General features: G+C 50.6%; 1 long non-coding RNA gene across 1 annotated transcript in view; it reads right to left on the reverse strand.

The window, feature by feature from the left end:
* Nucleotides 1-21,896, reverse strand: part of LOC140425809 (uncharacterized) — a 42,633-nt gene that overhangs the window by 3,195 nt on the left and 17,542 nt on the right. The gene's annotated exons all lie outside the window — the stretch shown is intronic.

Consider the following 21,896-nt stretch of genomic DNA (forward strand, 5'->3'; position numbering starts at 1 on the left):
GGGGTTGTGTAAAGGAAATCTGCTTCTCCTTCTGCTGTGGCCCTGCGGTGTGTGGTTACAGGGTTCATGGGGGTGTGTTCTGCCTGTTCGATTGGGGGTTGGGGCGCTTTCCTTTTCTGGAGTTTTTCTTGCGTACATGTCCCATGTACGTATCTATGGGCAGTCTCGTTCAATTCCTGCCAATCGGGGCCGTTTTCTTGATCTAATTGTGGTCCAAATGTGCTTTGAAATCCATTTTGAACGGAAAGCAGAGATTGCAATTCTGCAATTTGCTTCCGGCACTTTGCGTGGTCTACGGAGCTCTGCCTTTGTTCCGTCATGAAAGTGTGGAGTGCTCGTAGGGCTGCTTTTAAATTATTGCACTGTTTCTGCAATTTCGCAATTTGCTGTTCTGTTTCTTGTCTTACCAAGACCGCACATTGTGTGTCCTGGTAGGCCTTATCATATTGCATCTGAAAACCGTTCAAATGCGCGAGACAAGACTGATGTGCCCACTTGGCATCATCTACCTCTCTGTCCCTTGCTGCTAACTGCTCTTTCAAATCTCGATTCTCCTTCTCTACCTCGCTCACGTCTACCTCACTGGTTCGGTCTCTCTCCTCTATCTCTCTATGGAGCATCCTAACGACCTCCACTGAGCCTTGAAATTGTGCCAAGCAGGACACGATTGCCATCGGCTTGCAAGCTTTCACCAAGCTCTTCTTGTGTATCTCTGACAGGTTCTCCCACCAAGTACGTCCTATACTCCCGGGACCTGTTTCCTCATTATCGCAGAATTCACTCCAGAGGGGCCATCCTTTCCCTTTGAGATATTTCCTGATCTCATCTTCCCAAACGGGACATTGTCCTACTCTACTGGTCGCAGCGAATTCCTGTTCTGAGTCTGTTCTGTTCGGTTCCTGTTCTGTTCGGTTCTGAGGCTGCTAGGGTCGAATTGGTATGGAATAACAGCTAAGAGCGTCTGTCTCGTAGTGTGCGTTGACCTTGGACTTACTTGTTCTGATGTTGCTGTTGGGCAGGTCTCTCCTTGGTGAGAGCCGGAGCCAAGAGAGTGATTCTCTCTTGGGGGATTCTTCTTATACCCAAAAGGGGCTTCGCGCGCTTTTGAGCGGGCCTTGAACTTGGCCCCAATGAATTGGTCCGTTTCCCAATCGTTCCTATCGATTTCCTCCAATAGAGGGGTGGGTGCCCTGATTGCTGGGCGTGTCCTAGGTGGCCGTTGGCCTGCTTTGTGCTGGTCTCCTCTGGCGCCGCGGTGTCTGTCTTGGTATTGTTTACTTAAATGTTACCTTTTTGTCCCCGGGGATGACTCATTAGTATGGTAATGGTTTCGCAGTATCGGTCTTGTCTGGGAGCTACGGCTCCAATCAACAGACAAGCCCTGCACCTGCTTGCTTTCTCAGTACTGTCCATTTTCCCTGCAATCTTTGCAAAGTGTCCATTTTGTAATCAGGAAGTGGCCATCCCAGATGGCTACAGTCCTCAAAGAACTCAAGCAAATTTGTCAAGCATGATTTACCCTTCATTAAACCATCCTGACAATGGTGGATTGAACTTTGTCTTTACAAATGTTAAGTCATCTCCTCCTTAATGATTGATTCTAGCAACTTCCCCACCACAGAAGTGGGCACTTAGGCGGGAAAAGCCTCAGACGGGCTGCTTCCCACCACCCCACCATGCTCCCCATTTCCCCAGGTTGGACACTTAACATCAATCATTGTCCATTTAAGGGCCATTTCTCACTAAATTTCATTTTTCGGCTGGCGGAGGATTTCCAAGGCGTTGGGGAAGCCTGAAAATGATTGGGCTTAGGCCTTGGGCGGGAATGGGTGAGGCATTCTGATCAGAAGCCTCCTTCTGGGCAGCACGGTGGTGCAGTTGGTAGCACTGCTGCCCCACGATGCCGAGGTGCCAGGTTCGATCCCGGTTCTGAGTCACTGTCCGAGTGGCGTTTGCACGTTCTCCCCATGTTTGCATGGGTTTCTCCCCACAGCCCAAAGATGTGCTCGTTAGGTGGATTGGCCACTCTAAATTGCCCTTAATTGGAAAAAATGAATTGGGTACTCTAAATTTATTTTTTAAAAGCATCCTTCTAACTTCAGGCACCCCCCCCCCCCCACCCCCCTCCCCTTCCCCTGTCCCGTGGCTGCTGGAACTCCCTCCACCCCTGGTCTTTCCCCTGATGCCCCAATCAAACACTTTCCAACCCCCAGGCCTTCCTTAACCTCCCTGCCCTGGGACCCTGAAAATGTACAATTCTGTCCAGTCCTGGGACTCAGGTTTCCCACATCGTCATGCACTTCCTCTTCTTCCACTGCAGGGATTGGACCATTGCTGGCCAGCCAGATTGACCAGCAGCTCTCTAAGGCAGGACTTCCTCCTGAGCGAGGGGTGGAAGTCCCCTCTGCAGCCAAGTCACGCTCATTCGAGTGTGAAATGGTTGGTAGGCAAGCAGAGTCGGCAGGGGAGTGTTCCGTGCCGACTCTTCAGATGGAGGGAAGGGAAACCCAGCCATCCAAAATATCCTGGCCCTGACGACATCACCTGAACTGGCCTACATCTGGCTCCAATCCCATGTTACCATGGTTGCATTTTAACCATAGGTGGCCTTGCGAGCCACTCAGATGTCACCGCTCAGTTGCATTAAGACAATTAACAAGCCACCCAGATGAGCAATAAATATCAGCCTCGCCATTTGTCCCCATACCGTGACATGGATTAAAAATAAACTGTTTGGCATGCGTGACTGTGTGACAGTCATTCTGGGTGCAGCTTTAATGAACACAGACTGGTTTCTTCTTGTACTAACCATGAAAACTATATTTATTCTCCCTGTTTTGTCGTCAAATTACCAATTCCTGTTGTACAGAAATCTGCAGCTGCTGTGAAATGAGTGCCCAGGAGAAAATGATACAAAGGAGTTCAGTCCAATTGGAAGCTGGGATCAACCTGAACTGGGATCTGATCAAGCTGTTAAACAGAATATTTGTACCAGGTTAGGGACGAAAGACTGGTCTTCAGAAGGTTCCTTTTCAGCCGCCTTTTGGTAGGCATAGACTCAGCTGGTTTGAATGACTTCCCCTTTGTTCTTTTTCTCCTTCCCATGTGAGGGAATTAATTCTCCTTTCCAGTCACAATGTGTCACAGTCTGTCCACCTGGAATCTAGAACTTCCATATGGGAAATGAATGGCGTGACCCTGCTTATCAGCACCTTATAGAAGAGTGCATTAAACTCCAGTGTGCTCTGTGAGACCAAATTAATATCATTAATGCGTGAACTGAAATTCAGAAGTCATAGGGTGAACTCTGAGGGGTTGTATTCAATTGCTTTTGATGCAATTTGAGTGCTCTCTATGATATGAACAATGACTTGAGTCAGGAGCCGATTAAGTCAATTTTTGTAAACTAGATTAAATTAGATCTTAATGATGAGTCAGAAATTTGCTGGTTCAGCCCCAATTATAGAAGTTGAGCAATAAATCTAAGTTGAAACATAGTTCAGTGCAGAGGAATTATTGGACATGACCTGACATCTTTTGGATGAAGCATTCACCTGCTCAGGTGGATGTATATGATCCCATGGTACTATTTAAAAAGATTCAAGCATCCTGATCAATATTGTTCAACCAAACTGCTAAGTATCTGACATTCATTCATTTTCTGTTTGAGGGGCCTTGCTCTTTGCAAAACGTTTGCTGTGTTTGTCCGCAAAACATCAGTCAGTGAACTTCATAGGTAATTAATTTGCTGTGCGGTATTTTGGCAGTCCTGACTGTCTGCCTTCCCTCTTGTGAGACGATGGTGGTCAACTCTGTGGTAAGCATCGCCTGATGTGCCTCAGGAGCCCCACTCTGGCGTGGTAGTTTATTGTGTAATATAAAGCACCGAGTACAACTAATTCCAATAAACATAATCTTCATATTTCAAGTTTGAGTGTTGATGTAATAACAATTTTTCCCATAGGGAGGGGTTTCCACCTTGTGTATAATATGGATTTGTCATTAAAATATATTTCAATGCATCTCCCTATTTTACATTTATTGAGCACATTTATCCATCCTGATATTGCTGAGCAAGTCAGGGACATATGAATCAAAGACACTTCCAAGTAGACTTCTTAACCCTCTAGGATTATCCTGAAGCCAATAGAAATTGAAGATTAATCTCCAGGACACTGCTGTGAGCTACTCACGAGAATGCGCGCACAGGACATTAAAATAAATCACTTTGTAATATATTTTTTGGACAATCGTAAAAATATTGAGGATGGGGAATAAGGTTGTTTTGAATGACAGTCAGGAATCAAGCAAATGGCTTTCCAACTGTGTTAGGAAATCAGCTCCCCGTGAGGTGAGATGTGCTGTGTGGTCGATGGCTGCAGGACAAGGGATGGGCAATTGAAGGCAGACGGACATCTGACGAAAACTCCAGGAATATGTGCAGCGAGACTTGATGACTCAGTGGGCACGATTCTCCACTGCCGCGCCGGTTGGGAGAATCGCCTGGGCCGCCAAAATTTCCCGCGACGCCGATCCGACGCTCCCAAGCGGCGGGAACGGCCCCGTCGAGTTCCGCGGGCCGCAGGCCGGAGAGTCGCCCGAGACACCCAAAATGGCGATTCTCTGGCACCCCTGCTATTCTCAGGCCCGGATGGGCCGAGCGGCCAGCCCAAAACGGCGGGTTCCCCCCGGCGCCGTCCACACCTGGTCACTGCCATCGGGAACAGCGCGGGAATGCTGGGGGGGGGGGCGGCCTGCGGGGGGGGGGGGGGGGGAATCCTGCACCGGGGGGTACCTCAAATGTGGGGTGGCCCGCGATCGGTGCCCACCGATCGTCGGGCCGTCCTCTCTGAAGGAGGACCTCCATTCTTCCCCAGCACCGCAAGATCCGTCTGCCATCTTCTTGCGGGGCGGACTCGGAGAGGACGGCAACCACGCATGCGCGGGTGACGCCAGTTATGCGGCGCCGGCTGCGTCATGTATGCAGCGCCGCCTTTATGCGGCAACAAGGCTTGGCGCGTGTAAATGACGCGGCCCCGCTCCTAGCCCATTATCGGGCCCTGAATCGGTTGGGATAGGGGCCGTTTTGCGCCGTCGTGAACCTCGACGGCGTTCACGACGGCATGGGCACTTCGGCGCGGGAGTGGAGAATCCCACCCATATGGGTCAGAGACGTAATGCCACAGAGTTCTCTCCTAATTCTGCTGAGCTACCTCTGGCTGCTTATCAAACCTAACACTGCAGAACAAGTCCTTTGATTTAAGCTGCTAAAGCTCACACATTGTGTTATTTTATTTCCTTTATTGTGGCTCTGCTTGAGTGCGTACGCTCGTTAAGATGAAGGATGACTGCAATACAGAGCTGGACATTTTTTTTTCACTTAAGGAGCGATGAGCACGGAGCTGGTGCAGAAGAGAATAGAAGCGAAAACAGTTTGATTGAAGTGCTCGGCGTAATACTGTTGCCCTTCACAAAAGCATTTTCTGTAAGACCTGAGTGGAGATCAATGTTACGGCTCTGCTCGTGTGGCACAAGGAGAAAGAAAAAATCATCACAATGTTTTTTTGTTTGCATCAGTTTTCCAAACTGCAATCTCCGAGACAGTTCTCAGGTTAGCTCAGAAAAGACTGTTTGAACTAGAAATGAAATGGGTGGGAAAAAGCTGATGTAAGTGGCTACTATTTTCACAAAATTAATCGAAGAACTACAATGAATTTGAATAGAAACAATTTGTTTTCAGATGGGGCGATGGTGGACAGGGTAATTTTCTGAAGTCGCGAAAGTGTTTCCAGAGTAGAGAGATGGATCTGCTGTCAGCATTGCTGGTGTTGCATCTGTCATCAGTGCGAGCTTCATCATTTCCTCACGGAAATGAACAAGTAATGTCACTAAAGTTGTTCAAGAAAAAACGAACTCGCATTTATTTGGTGTCCTCCATGGCCTCAGATCATCCCAAAGCAGTTTACAGCCAATGGAATACCTTTAAAGTGTTGTCACTGTTATAATAGGACCATAGTACCAGAACAGTGCCAAGGAATCACTACAGTGCAGAAGGAGGCTATTCGGCCCATTGTGTATGCGCCGACCCTCCAAAAGAGCACCCTACCTAGGCCTACTCCCCAGCTCCTATCCCTGTAACCACTAAACCCCATTTAACCTGCACATCTTTGGACACTTTAGCATGGCCAATCCATCGCACCAGCACATCTTTGGCTGTGGGAGGAAACCGGAGCACCCGGAGGAAACCATGGGGAGAACGTGCCAACTCCACACAGTCGCTCAAGGCAGAAGTTGAACCCGGGTCTCTGGCATTGTGAGGCAGGAAAAATGGGAGCCAAATTGCCCACAGTAAGGCCCCAAAAACAACAATGAGAAGATTACAGTATTTTGTTTTAGTGTCAGTGGTTGAAGGATAATTATTGGCCTGGAGGCCAGGAAAAACCCGTCAGCTTTCGCATTGAAGGTCTTTGTTGTCCATCTGGGGGAGCAGACAGGATCTCAGGTTAATAACATATCCAAAAGATATTTTATTAACATTATTTATGCCTTTGACAAAGCAACACTCCAGCAATGCTGACTTGAAATGTCAGCCTAAATTTTGTGTTAAAGTCTCTGGAATGGATCCTGAACCCAACAACCCACTGTGCTACCCACTGAGCCAAAGCCATCACCATGCCACAGTCCTGGGAGTCATCACCAGAACATGACCATTAGTGACCCCTGCCACTGACCCAACCGAGAATTAACATATTATAGATCGGCCTTATATTGATCACAGTATAGTAAGGTTCAGAATTATGATCAAGAGTGAAATAAGTTGGACAAAGTCTAAGATAATTAATTGGAAAAGAGCAAATTACGAGGAAATTTCATGGAACCAAAGCAGCTAAATGGGGGGGGGGGAGGGTGGAAACAGTCAAAAACCAGAGACCGAGAAACAGGGGCAGTGATCTGAACCCGCACTCACCATCCGCAGGATCGGCGGCGCGGGTGGAAAGAATTGCGAGAATCGGGAAACGCATTTCTCGCCGGAGAGATCACGGGGCGGGATTCTCCAGTCCACCAGCCGTGTTTTCCGGCGCGGTGCACCCCTGCCGGCAGCGGGATTTTCTATTTCCACAGCCGGCCAATGGAGTTTCCCATTGTGGCCACCCCATGCCTTCGGGAAACCCGCCGGCGTGGGTGCACTGCCAGCGGACCAGCGGATCCCGCCAACGGAGAATTCCGCTGCACATTTTCCGATTTTCTCTGTGTGCCGCTGCCAATGTCACGGGATTCATGCCCACAAAGGTGTGAACTTCATATTAATAAATCTGGAAGCCATGAATGCTATTAATAATAATAATCTTTTATTGTCACAAGTATGAAATTACCGTGAAAAGCCCCTAGTTGCCGCATTCCAGCGCCTGTTCGGGTAAGCCGGTACGGGAATTGAACCCGTGCTGCTGGCCTTGTTCTGCATTACAAACCAGCTGTCTAGCCCACTGAGCTATTCGTGGCCCACCTGCCAAATTATACCCTTCAACAGATATTCATATATTGCCGACCTGCCGTCACGTAGGCGAGGTTTACAACAGGTTTGGCCAGGCATGAGGCAGTCATGGGGATCCCTCTGGGAGCACAGAGGTAGGTATAACCCACGGGGGATAGAGGGACATGCCCAAGCAGTGCCAGTGCATAGGTCGACACTGCCAGTTTGGCACTGGCACTGCAGAGGGGGTGCGTTAATGTGTGGTGGGCAAGGAGGAGAGCGGACATTGAGGGGGGTGGAGTTGCTGGCGATGAATGTCTGGGGGGCTTGGTTTACCGGCGATGCAAGTAGGGCGGCGGGGGATTTGCAGGCAATGAGTGTAGGTGGTGGGTGGGGAAGAGCCCCCCATACCTCTGTGATGAGGGCTGGGGATGGTTAGGCTAGAACGCTGATTGGAGTGCCCTTTAAAGATGGTGCCTTGATCTCTTTGCAGACAGTTCCTGGCTCAAGAAGACCCGCCCCCATCAGACTGACACCATAAACCACGGCCTCTCATTTTCTTTTGGCAAAGTGACTCAAGATTCCGAACACGCTAGTTTTCTGTCTGAGCTCGACACTTGCCAAATTCTGGTCAGGTTCTGCTCAATGGTAAATTTGCCAAAATGCAAATCATGCAAGTTATTTATTGGGGACCATAGATAGAGGTCAGTAGTGAAAATTGAATAAAAAGAAAAAGACATTCGAGAAGTGCTTTGATATGACAGTACAGAATTGCAAAAAGGAGGTTAAAATGTTAAAAATCTGAAACAGGAACCTAAACATCCTCAAGCCCACCCTCATCCGGTCTTTAGAGGGTTGGGATGATGGGTAAGGGACAATCGGCTCCCAAGAGGTGAAATGGTCATTGAAACCATTTCAGGAGGTTGGGTGTATCTATTTGAACAAAGTTAACCTAATCGGCTGGTCTTCTGACCTCAGGGGAATATGGAACAGGGAACAAATAAATCAGGATGAGAAGGATTCAACCCCTCAAGGAAGTGCCTTAACGCTGGGCAGGTGAAGCAAACATATTTCCTCCAGAATCAACAAGCTACACTGTAAATATTGCCCCTCGTCTTCCGTCCCAACTCTGCAACCTGCACTCCCCTAATATGCTCCATCAATGACCCTTCTCCCATTATTATCAACTCCCCCCCCCCCCCCCAACACCCCTGCGATCACTGTCCCCACCTCACTAAACTCCCAGAGTCTCCCATCATTTAACCCACTCTTTATTCCCCCCCCTCTCCAACCCAACCCCTCGCCTGCCCGCATCACTAAAACCTGCCCCACAACCACCAACCCAATTTCTAGTTTTACCAGCAATAACCCCTCATCCAACCTGAACTCATGTGCTCCTCCAGGTCCAAATTCTCCTCATTAAGTATGCTCGAGTGGACTTAAATACAATAGCACCAACAATCGTTGCATTAATATCGTGTTGCAACTGGGATGGAGGAGAGCACAGTTATTTCTAGCCTCATGACTCCATGGGTTGCACCATAAGCGTAGCTGTTTAATTCAAAAATGGCCAATAGTTTACCTTCATTACAGCTCGGCCCAGAATAAAAGAGACTTCAACCAGGCTTCTTTCAATAAATGCAGAATAATTGATTTATTATGAAACAAATTATTTTTAAAACAAATTGCAAAACTGGTTAACATACAATTTGCGATCCGGCAGTGTAACAGTTTACATACACATATGCACACACACAAGCACCAAACAAACGACAAGACAAATTAGGGGCGGGATTCTTCGTTGCCCGACAGCAATATCAGAATCGGCGACCGGGCCGAGAATCGCCTCCGACACCCAAATCGGGGCCGGCGCCAGTTTGATGCCTGCCAGCCATGCTCTGCCCCCTCTGAAATGGCGTCATTGCATCACGCGCCGCACGCCGTTGTAACCGCGTTGGCGCGTCAATAGGCCCTCCCGTGATGCTCTGCCCCTGATGGGCCGAGTTCCCAACTGCGCAGGACACGTGTGGGCTCAGCGGTCAGGAATCGGCGTGGCGGCTGCAGACTGTGTCCAGTGCCGTCACACTCGGCCGGATCCGTGCAGCTGGCTGGGGGAGGGGCTTCCGTGAGGGCTGGGGGGACTGGATGGCCAGCGGGTGGCCAGGGGGTGGCCTCTGGGGCCACGGATGGTGGGTCGGGTCCGCGCACGGCCGGCACCATGTTGTACGGCGCAACCGCTGCAGGTCGTCGTCGTGCGCATGCATTGCCAGAGAACTGGCCATTCTCCAGCCGCTTTCGGCGCAGGAGCCGGGATTTACATCCAGTGCCGCTGCTAGCCCCTCACCTGTCCCGGAACTGGTGAGGGCCGGCGCCAAATTTTTTGTCGTAAGACACCCTGGAATTGTCTGTTCGAGCTGGCCCTTAGCCACTGAAATGTGTAATCCAGCCCAGGATCTGCGCAGATGTTGGTGTAAGAGAGCACCTTAAAAAGGATAACGTTCAAAAAGGCCTTGACGCTGTTGGTCTGACAGAGCGCTGGTCACAGGAATGATCTGGAGTTTTTCTCAGATGGATCCTCGGCGAAACACTGCCTTAGTTAACTCCCACAGTTTCGCTGGCTTTCAAATTCAGATGAGTTATACTCAGATGAGATTTCTCTGGCTGAAGGTGAACACTCACCTTGACTGCAAGAAATATAGGAGCAGGGAGGAGGGGGGTGGGGGGTGGAAGAGAGACAGGAAAAGAGGGAGAGAGAAAAGAAGAAGCAATCTTCCTTCACAGTTTGTCCCCAAGTCACATACAGAGGGAGAATAGCAATAGCACCATGGATACCAAATTGGCTGAGTAATAGGAACCAGCAAGTAATGGTTAATGGATATTTTCAAGCTGGAGGAAGGTTTGTAGTGGAGGTCCCCAGGAGTTGGTACTGGGTCACTTGCTTTCCCTGATAAATATTCGTGATCTGGATCTTGGTGTGCAGGGGACAATTTAAAAGTTTGCGGTAATACAAAACTTGGAAGGATTGTAAATTGTGAGGAGGACAGTGTAGAACTTCAAAAGGTATATATCGACAAGTTGATGAGCGGGAAGATAGACATCAGACAAAGGTCAATGCAGAGAAGTGTGAGGTGATTCATTTTGGTAGGAAGGACACTGAGAGACAGTATGAAATAAGGGGTACAACTTTAAAGGATGCGCAGAAGTAGAGAAACTTTGGTGTGTATGTGCATAAGTCATTGAAGGTGGAAGGACAGGTGGAATGAACAGTTAATAAAGCATACAGTGCCTTACGCTTTATAAATAGGAGCATGGAGTATGAGAGTAAGGACATTATGCTGAACATGTATAAGACATCAAGTAGACCTCAGCTGGAGGACGGTTTTCAGTTCTGGGTGCCTCACTTTTGGAAGGATGTGAAAGCATTGGCAAGCGTGCAGAAGAGGTTTACAAAAATGGTTCCAGAAATGAGAAATTTCAGTTGGGAAGATAGATTGGAGAAGTTAGGACTGTTATTCTTGGAGAGGAGAAGACTTAGAAGAGATTTGATAGAGCTATTCAAAAGCGAAATCATTAGGGGGCTGGAGAGAGTAGATGGGGAGGAACTGTTCCTGCTTGTAAAAAGATTGAGTGAAAGAGCGCAGATTCAAAGTGATTTGCAAAGGAAGCAAATGCAATGTGAGAAAACACTTTTGCACACAGCCATTAGTTCGGGTCTGGAATGCATCGGTTGGGGGTGTAATGGAGGCAGGTTCAATCGAGGTAATCAAGAGGGCATTAGATGATTATTTGAATCAAAGCAATGTGCAGGGTTACAGGGAAAGGCAGGAGAATGGTACTGAGTCATAATGCACTTTGGGAGAGCCAGTGCAGGCAGGATGTACCAAATGGCCTCTTTCTGCACAACAATAATTCTGTCATTTTGTGATTCTGAGTTTGAAATAAAATGTTCATAGAGAACATCTTCCAGGCCAGATGTTTTCAGCCACAGCCCACGGCCTGGCAACAGCAGTTTTTTTTTTACGTCAACACAATCTCCCCAGGTGTCTTGCTGGTCATCTAACGGAAGTCATGTGATCTCTTGAAAAAAGCAGCTTGCTCACACACCCAAGTGAACTTGCAGCCTTTTAAAAAACACTTGGCGAGTGTCCAAATAATTTTTAGGGCGGGATTCTCCTTTCCGGGGACTAAGTCCCCACGCCGGTGGGAAAACCGGTGCGAATTCTCCGCACTTCCGAGGGCTAGGTGGACGCCGGAGGGGTTGGTGCCGCGCAACAGGCGGCGAAGGGACTGCGTGGGTTTGAGCATGCGGCGAAGGGCCAGCGTGGTTCCGCGCATCCGCCGGCATATTCTGAGCATGCGCAGGGGGTTGTCTTCTCCGCGTTGACCATGGCGGAGCCCTACAGGGGCCGGCACGGAAGGAAGGAGTGCCCCCACGGCACAGGCCCGCCTGCAGATTGGTGGGCCCTGATCGTGGGCCATGCCACCTTGGGGGGCCCCCCAGGCTCGGTTCCCCCCGCACCCCTCCCCCCCGAGAACCACACCATCCGACTTACCTGCCAGGGCCCGCCGTGCGGTACCATGTCTAATCCACACTGGCGGGACTGGCCAAAAACGGACGGCCATTTGGCCCATCGGGGCCGGAGAATTGCCTGGGGGGCCTCCGACCGGCGTGGCGTGAACCCCGCCCCCGCCCGAAAACCGGCGCCGGAGTATATGGCTGCCGGCATTGGGGCGGCGGGACTGGATTCGCGCTGCCCACCGGGGATTCTCTGACCTGGCGTGGGGTCGGAGAATCCCACTAAATATCTTTTCTTTTCTCTGAAAAAAGCATTTAGTTCTTAGAGATATGGACCGGGATTCTCCGGTATCCGGCGGGCGGCCCGTACCGGCACCACAAAGTGGCGTGAACCACTCCGGCATCACGCCGGATTGGCACCGCACCAACCGCCGCCGAAGTCCCTCCGCCAGTGCCGCGAGTTGGCGCATGCGCAGGAGCACCAGCGTGTTCCCAGAACCGCAGGCGTGATCCCAGCACATGCGCAGGAGCACCAGCGTGTTCCCAGAACCGCAGGCGTGATCCCAGCGCATGCGCAGGAGCACCAGCGTGTTCCCAGAACCGCAGGCGTGATCCCAGCGCATGCGCAGGAGCACCAGCGTGTTCCCAGAACCGCAGGCGTGATCCCAGCGCATGCGCAGGAGCACCAGCGTGTTCCCAGAACCGCAGGCGTGATCCCAGCGCATGCGCAGGGGGGTTCTTCTCCGCGCCGGCAATGGCGGAGCTTTACAGCGGCCGGCACGGAGGGAAAGAGTGCCCTCACTGCACAGGCCCGGCCGCAGATCGGTGGGCCCCAATCGCGGGCCAGGCCACTGTGGGGGCACTCCCCCAGAGCCAGATCCCCCCGCGCCCCCCCCGAGGACTCCGCAGGCTGCCCACAGAGCCAGGTCCCGCCAGTAAGAACCTTGCGTAATTTACGCCAGCGGGGCTGGCCAAAAACGGGCGGCCACCTGGCCCATTGCAGAGCGGAGAATCGCCGGGGGGGGGGGGGGGGCGCTGCCAATGGCCCCCAACTGGCGGGGCGCGATTCCCGTCCCCGTCAAAAAAATGGCACCGGAGAATTCGGCAGCCGCCCCCCAGCGATTCTCCGGCCCGGCGGGTGGGGGGGGGGGGGGGGGGCGGGGCGGTCAGAGAATCTCGCAACTGAGCCAGGCCGCCCCACCGCCGGCACGCTGTACGCGGCCGGGCCGCCGATTCCCGGCATGGGATGGGCCGAGCAGCCGCTCTAAAAAGGCAGAGTCCCGCTGGCGCCATCCACACCTGGTCAGGATGCGGCCTGTCGGGGGGGGGGGGGGGGGGGGGGGGGGACTCCGATGGGGCCTGGCCCGCGATTGGGGCCCACCGATCGGCGGGCCGGCCTCTCGCTCCCTGGGCCTATTTTCTTCCGCGACGGCCCCTGAACTCCCGCGCCATGTTGCGTCGGGGCCAGTGCACTGAGGGAGGTCACCACGCATGCGTGGATCCCGCGGCGCACAGTTCATGCCAGGATGGGAGGCCGGAGCAGTGTGAACCACTCCAGTGCCGTGCTGGCCCTCTGTAGGGGCCAGAATCGGTAAGCCCAGCGGCCCGTTCACACCGTCATGAAAGGATTGCTCACAATGGCACTTATTTGGTAATTAGTTATCACAAGATAAATTTCCCAGAAGCACTTTGTGCATTAGGCAAAGAAAAGAGGAGACTTGATAAGAAATCTCACCAAAAGTGGGAAAGGTAGGTTTGAATGAGATTTTTGCAGGTGGAGAAAGACGGTTATAACATTTAGGGGGAGAGTTTAGCATGTGAGCCTGAAGAAGCTAAAGTTTCAAGTTTCACTTGCATGGAGCAAGGAAGATGTTATAAAAAAGGCCAAAATCAGACGAATGAAAGTGTAAGTTTGAGGGGCCATGACTTAGGGAGGAGGAATGTGGATGAAGGAAAGGATTTCAAATGTGTTGCATTGTGGCGTGGGGAGCCAAAGTACGTTGAGGAGGACAAAGGTGATGGGATTGGGTGATGGGATGTGCAAAAGGATGTATGTGATGGGAAGCAGGGTTTTCACCATGGGCCCCAGAACACCACTGTTATGACTACAGGTTGGGAAACAGCCAGCCAGGATTTTCAATGGCCAATTGGTCATTTGAGGGTGGGCTTTCTGTACAATTAAAGATGTGGGGGGGGAGGACCCTCAATAGGTCTTTAACGAGGTCAATTGCCACTTGTGAGTGGGTATCCCAGCTGCCCGGCCCCCATCACCTCCCAATCCCATCCCACCTCCAACGAAATGACCCCGGATATCAGGATAGAGCTGCGAAATGGCAAGCTTTGTGTGCCCACCCGCCCACTGCTTCCCTCCATTGGGGCCTAACAATTCACCCCACGATTTTGGATGAATTACAGTTTCGGCAGAATTGGGCAGTTGGGTTGAACATTGGATTGGCCAAGGCAGGAGATGGATTAAGATCTTGTGGGAGAAAGTAAGATGTGGGAGAGAGGCTGAGGATTGCCAACTCTGGTGGGTGTGTTCCTGAAGAGTTCAGCACATGACCTCACACATGACCTCACACTTCCAACTGTCCCATGTGGTCAAAAAACCTTCCCTCCCCCCCCCCCCACCTCCCACATTCTCACAACTAATACACAAAACCATTCAGAGGAATTTAACAAAGAAAAATAAACCAATCGCCTTGCAATGCCCCTCCGATTTTTCTCCCTGGTCCTTGCAACAGTGTCCAGGAGGTTAATCTTTAATTCCTCGAGAGCCCAGGGTACTTCTGAAGAGTCGGCAGCCCCTTTCCCTCAGAGATGAGTGGGTGCCCGAGCACGGAACAATCAGGAACGCGCTGAACAGGGATCAAACATAGGCCGGCCAACCAGAGCAGTTCCTTTATGATGGCAATATTGAAGGGCCCACGCAGTACAACCAACAGGCCGTGGACAACATTGCTGCCAACCCTATTCAAGTGAGACCTTGGAGATAAACGGCGAATAGTCCTGCTGGTGGCCAGGGTGTGAAGCTCCACTCACGAGTTAGGCCGGAAAGGCAGTATTTTCCCTTTCCGCAGAACATTTAGGCATTTGCCTTTGGACCACACAGGCAGATTTTTCATATTCCTCCAGGAATGTGAGCGTAATTTTCACCCCTGCAGGCCTATTTTCATATTGGTTTCACCGCACAAACAGCCTTTGTGTTGGCATTTGCAGCATGTTGCCTTGGTGCTAAGCCTTTGCTCCGTCTGCTACTTCTTGCATCCAAATATACGAAGGCGAGATTGTATTGCTGCAGGAAATGACTCATGGGCTGCTTTATCTTTTTTTTTCTTCTGCAGATCAAAGTCCTGAGGCCTATTTGAAACGACAGTATTATCGGCAGTACATCAAAGATGTGCGGGTTAGGTGAATTGGCCAATGATAAATTGCCCTTAATGTCCAAATTGCCCTTGGTGTTGGGTGGAGGTGTTGAGTTTGGGTATGGTGCTCTTTCCAAGAGCCGGTGCAGACTCAAAGGGCCGAATGGCCTCCTTCTGCACTGTAAATTCAATGATAATCTATGATTAATCTAGGACAAAGGTTCGGCACAACATCGTGGGCCGAAGGGCCTGTTCTGTGCTGTATTTTCTATGTTCTATGTTCTATGTTCTTTCCCTTCACAGGGTAATTTCCCCAACTGACATAGAAAACTATTAGGCCTATTGTTGCTCCGCCCTTTTGCACTGTTATTGGAAGTAATGTACTGCCGCCTCCTCTTGTACCATTGGCTCGATGCAGTCACCACCTGCTGCGACCAGGCGTTCTGCCTGTTAAGGTCTAAACGAGAGCCGTGCATACTTTCGCAGGTGTAACGAAGGTTCCAGGACCAACCAGAAGCACTTACGAGGTTAGGCAATGTTTAAGATACAAAGCACAGAAAAATGCACAACAACGAAAAAAAAGAATTAAATGCAGGAGATAGCCAGCACAAATGGCAAGGGTGTATGAGAGCTCTTTAATGCATTAAGAAACACATTAGAATTTCTGATGTGAAATGCTTAATAATGTCAAGTGAATTAATACGAGTTGCATCAAATATTCAAATTTCCAGCAGCTACAATGACCCCTATAAACAGTTGTCAGAGAAGGGCAGGAGGGTAGGCAAGGACACTGACTGACTAAAGGACATTTCGTAATGAAGTGCACTCCAACAGAACACAGCTGCCAAAGAATACTTTAGTCTCTGTGATCAACAATAATAATCTATATTTATATGATGGGGGCAATTCTCCGAGCCCCGCACCGGACCGGAGAATCGCTGCAACCGCGCCACGATGCCGGCACGCAATTCCCCGAAGTGCGGAGAATCGTCGCCATTTGCGCCACCGCGTTTTGGCACGGCGCTGGCCGCGGGCCGCTGTAATTGGCGGGGCCGCCGATTCTCCGGCCCAGATGGGCCGAGCGGCCGCGCGGATACGACAGAGTCCCGCCGGCGCCGTTCACCCCTGGTCGCTGCCGGCGGGGACTCTGCGCGAAGGGTCGGGGGGCGGCCTGTGGGGCGGGGAAAAGCACTCCTTCACCGGGGGGCGCCTCCGATGGGGTCTGGCCCGCGCTCGGGGCCCACCGATCGGCGGGCCGGCCTCTCCCCCCCCCCCCCCGGGCATACTTTGTTGTGCGGCCGGCCCCTGAACACCAACGCCATGTTGCGTCAGGGCCGGCGCGCTGAACAAGTCCCCCGCACATGCGCAGGTTGCCGTGGACCCACTGCGCATGCGCGGGTTGGCGCGGCGCGGCGCCCATTTGGCGCCGGGAAGGGAGGCTGGAGCTCCAGCGCCGTGCTGCCCCCCTGTGGGGGACAGAATTGGTCGTCCCCGTCCCCGTGCCCGTTTCGCGCCGTTTCTCCCCCGATATCTTTAACATAGACAACACGGTGCTTCATAAATGGAGGTGAATGGGACAATGAAATTCCAAACATATGTGAGAGGTTAGTAAGTAAAGGTCTTCAAAATTTCAGACTGAAAAATGTTTGCTTTAAGGTCTTTGAAAGAAGAGAGAGAAGGGGAAATACAAACAAAGAACAATACAGCACAGGAACAGGCCCTTTGGCCCCTCAAGCCTGCACCGATCACGGGCTGGATTCTCCACGAACCGGCGGCGTGAACCACTCCGGCGTCAGGTTGCCCAAAAGATACAGAATCCTCCGCACCTTCAGGGGCTGGGCTGGCACCGGAGTGTTTGGCGCCATGCCAGCTGGCGCGGAAGTGCTTGGCGCCATGCCAACTGGTGCCGAAGGGCCTCCGCCGGCCGGCGTGTGTTGGCGCATGCGTTGGAGCGCCAGAGTGTGCTACCGTCATCCCAGCACATGCGCAGTGGGGTTCTTATCCGCACTGGCCATGGTGGAGGTTAACAGCGGCTGGTGCGGAGGAAGAGAGTGCCCCCACGGCACAGGCCCGCCCGCGGATCGCTGGGCCCCGATCGCGGGCCGGGCAACCCGGGGCCTGATCTCCCCCGCCACCCCCCCGCCCCCCCCCCCCCCCCCCCCCAGGACTCTGCAGGCCGCCCGTGGAGCCAGGTCCCGCCGGTAAGGACATGTTGTGATTTACGCGGCGGAAGCCGCCAAAAACGGGCGGCCACTCGGCCCATCGCGGGCCGGAGAATCACCGGGGGCGGGGCTGCTGCCGATTCCCGATCCCGCCGAAACCCGGGCGGCGGAGAGTTCGGCAGCCGGTGGCGGCGGGATTCACGCCGGCCCCCGGCGATTCTCCGACCCGGCGGGGCGTCGGAGAATCCCGCCCCACGTGTCGTATCTAGACCAACCGTCTGTATCCTTCTATACCTCGTCTGTTCATGTGCCTATCCAGATAAGTCTTAAAGGTCGCTAACGCATCTGCCTCAACCACCTCACTTGGCAGTGCATGCCAGTCCACCACCAGAAGGGTTAAGGGAGGGAATTTCTGGGAATAAGGCAGATAATGTCATATAATGTAAAAGGTTAACATGACACTGAGCCCATGCAGTGATGTAAAAGAACACATGACCCACACTTAGGGGGCAGTGTAGTGTTGAACAGAGCTGTGTGTAGAAGCAAGCATGGAGAAATTAAGCTCCGACCTTGGACCTTTACTGTACCAATGCATATCGTTGTTAATAAATACTTACTTTTGAATTACCCAAGACTACGAATACTTTAATAACACCTACTAAATTACACCCAACACCTGGCAACATAGTGCAGAAAGTGGAGCAACGCAGAACCTTGCAGAGACTTCAGAAGGAAATGAAATTCCTGAGAAACAGATGGGGGAAAAAGGGAAGCATTCTGGCCTGAAGGAAAGCTCATGAAGCAAAGATGCAGAAGGAAATTGCAAGAGAAAAGCTGCAGAAAGGTCATCTTTGAAGCTGAAGGCAGAACATGACTTCCTCACTGCAGCAGAAGACTCCACTGAATGCCATTTAAGTCCAGCTTCAATACCCAGAGTGTGAAGAGTCAGCAGATCCAGCAAGAGTGAGCTAAAAGTTTAAAATTCCTGGATAGTATAAGTCCTGAAGAAAGATAAACACTACAGTGGTCAATAATTGCCTTTTAAATCATAGTCTGATAAATCTGATCTCCAAATTGACGCTCGAACACGTGGCGTCCGAGCTCACTCCAAACAAAGAAAAATATAATAACTAACTAAGAGATGAATTGCGGCTGAATAGGCATCTTTAAAAACCCAAGAAAAACCAGGATTCAATGTTTCCAAGACCTGAGAACCTTGTACTAAATCAGGATAGACTCTCGCCAGTCGATCCAGGCAGCCATCGTTGAAAAGTATCTGCCGCTGAAATCGCGAACACGGGGCAGCACGGTGGCGCAGTGGGTTAGCCCTGCTGCCTCACGGCGCCGAGGCCCCAGGTTCGATCCCGGCTCTGGGTCACTGTCCGTGTGGTGTTTGCACATTCTCCCCGTGTTTGCGTGGGTTTCGCCCCCACAACCCAAAAGATGTGCAGGGTAGGTGGATTAGCCACGTTAAATTGCCCCTTAATTGGAAAAAATGAATTGGGTACTCTAAATTTATTTTGAAAAAAGAAATCGCGAACACCATCACGGGAGGAACCCAGCAAAACCAGCAAGCACAGGAAAACCCTTTGAGCAGAAATGTACAGCGGCGCCATCTTGGATTTTCAGAAACCTCTTTAAAGCTGAACCTGCAACTTAAAAATGTTAACCGTGGATTAGAAATACACTCTTACAGATCAGTTTGAATTTACCCAACAACCAGATCAATCACAAAACTGGTAAACTTGGAGAAAGAGATTCCTTAGATACATGACTGCTTTACGTCTGGATAAAATGGCAGAGGTTAACACACTGTTTTATTCAAAAGGCCCGATAGCCAACAACATAATAGTTAGACAAGGAATCAACAAATCATCTGCAAAATTTTACCAAGTTTTAAAATCGTTCAATGCTTAACCTCAGAAGTAATGTAATAAATTCTTGAAAGGGCTGAATTGAATAAATGTGCCCAGCAGCTGGGAGAGCTTGGTGACTCTTTCATTAATGAACCGTACAGAATGGCTGAAGGCTGTGAGCACAGTCACCTGACATCTGAGGGAACCAGGGACAGAATAGTTGCAGCAGCGGTGGACAACATACTCTCAGACATACTTCAAATGAAGGGAGATCCAACCCTTGAGAAGGCCATCCAAATTGTCAGGTATTCTGAAATCTGCAGCTTAGACCCATATTAAGTGGAAAAAGCAAACAATGGTATAAAGTAAACCCTCACTGTCCAGTTTGTGAAACAGTACAGAAGCAGGGATGCTCCAGGGCAAGGGAAGCAATACCCTAACTGACCAATAGAGTGACCCCCACAGGCAGGATCAATGTCCTGCAACTTAAGCTCAATACTTTCAATGTAACTGAAAATGGCACAGCGGCAAGCTGTGCAAAGCCAAAACATTATAACGCAATGAAGATCCCAGAATAATTCACAAGGATGAGACAGCACACCAGGGCACACAACCCTGCTTTTTGGGTGTGGTCAAAGATCCTCTTTGTTCTGGAATGAGGACGTCCCGGTTAATGGCCACCTTACAAACTTTGAGTTGGATACAAGAGCCAGCATTTCAGGCCTATCAGACAAAAAACTGTGGCTGAGAGACCTCCGGCTATAAACAACAGGCACAGCACTTTATGAGCCTAAAGGAATCTATCTTCAGCTCATAGGCACGATTCTGGAATCATTAAGGTATGGCAGCAAACAAAGATCAAACGGATATGCATCATCCATAACCAGTCTTTTTCTCTCTTGGGTAGAAATGTCTGTGGAGATGACAATACAAACGCTGTCATAAATTCTACATTCACGAGAACTCCAATAAGATTCTCTCGACTTGGACTTTAGCTCTGAATTGTCTTCTCTCTTTGCAAAGCAGGTTTGTCCACTTTTGTTACAGGCGTCAGAAGCCCTTCATTGGCCAGACCAGCCGACCACTCAGATGGTTACCACAATGCCTCGAGTAGATTACGATCAAGAGAGGAAGCGGCAAGGTGAAGGGTCTCAACCTCCAGCTCTAACGAGTTTTGGGAGGTGCGAGGGGGGCTGGGGACCCTCCCATAGCATGTTGGGGCTGGTGGGGTGGGGGGGTCGGAGGCCTTGGAAATTTAAAAATGAAGTCCCAATCTTTCGCTACACTGAGCGGAGCTCCTCAGTGTAAAAAACAGGGCTATGTGCGGCCTCGGCCGCGCATTCCCTGTTGAGGCCCCTTATCTAACGTGAGTGGTGTTTTATAGCCAAGTGTTTCTTGATGCTACGAGCGCCTTCGTTCCCATTTAATTTAAGCGCACCCAACATTTTCCACAAATGCAAATCTTTTACTGGTTCTGTGTCTCAGGACAGACGACACAAGGAATCGAACAAGTCGGTGGCCATTTTGAATAATTGGACTGTGAGGCAGGTCCTTGAGTGGAAAATAGGCTAGTTTCTCATTTCCAAGAAAAACATTGACCTATTTTATTAGAACAACAACTGCCAGATATATGCAGTGCTTGTAATCAAACAGGTTGGGCTTCAAACAAGTTCAAAAAGGAATACTTTCAGACCCTTAATGTGCTGAAAACTTGACTAAGAGATCACATTATTTTATTCAGTCTTTATGATTATAGAACCAGTCCTTAAGATCCCTACTTCTACCTTCTTGCCTCCCTTAGCCTGGTAATGAGCTTTTGAGTGCCGCCAGTATCTACAATTACTCAAACAAATCACAGTGACGATTTTCTGCAATCCATGTAAGAACCTCTCATTTACCTAATACAAGAATATTATAACCATTGTGCTGAGTACTTCACAACTGGAAGCTGCAATTGCAGATTTTCTTGCTTGGAACTTGATGAGATCAGCCTGTGGTCTGAGTGACATTAATTGCAAATGTAAATGTAGCACAGGACAATCGATTTGTCCTACTCATTCAATGCAGGATTGAGATATTTCAATAGATTTCAATGGATTTTTAAACTGATAGTTCTTTGAAGGAATGTTACTGTTGCAAAACAGAATATTGGCTCTCTATGAGATTACCCTGTATGAATATTAGCATTTGTGTGTTTAATCTATCCACACTGAATCCCTTTGCCCGCCATGTGAATGGAGGTATTAACCTATTCAATGGTGTTATAGACAAGGGGGAATATGGAATGATTTTCCTCATTTTCTTACCTCTCAGCTAACTGCAACAAGATGGGGGCGATTCTCCGAGACCCGCGCGGGCCGGAGAATCGGCGCAATCGCGCCACGACACCACGAGGCCCGCTCCGAGGTGCGGTGAATCGGCGCCATTTGCGCCGGCGTGTTTGACGCGGCGCCGGCCGCGGGCCGCTGTAATCAGTGGGGCCGCCGATTCTCCAGCCCAGATAGGCCGAGCTGCCGCACAGATACG

The sequence above is a fragment of the Scyliorhinus torazame genome, chromosome 6 (genome assembly GCF_047496885.1).
Source record: "Scyliorhinus torazame isolate Kashiwa2021f chromosome 6, sScyTor2.1, whole genome shotgun sequence".
NCBI classification, from domain to species: Eukaryota; Metazoa; Chordata; class Chondrichthyes; order Carcharhiniformes; family Scyliorhinidae; genus Scyliorhinus; species Scyliorhinus torazame.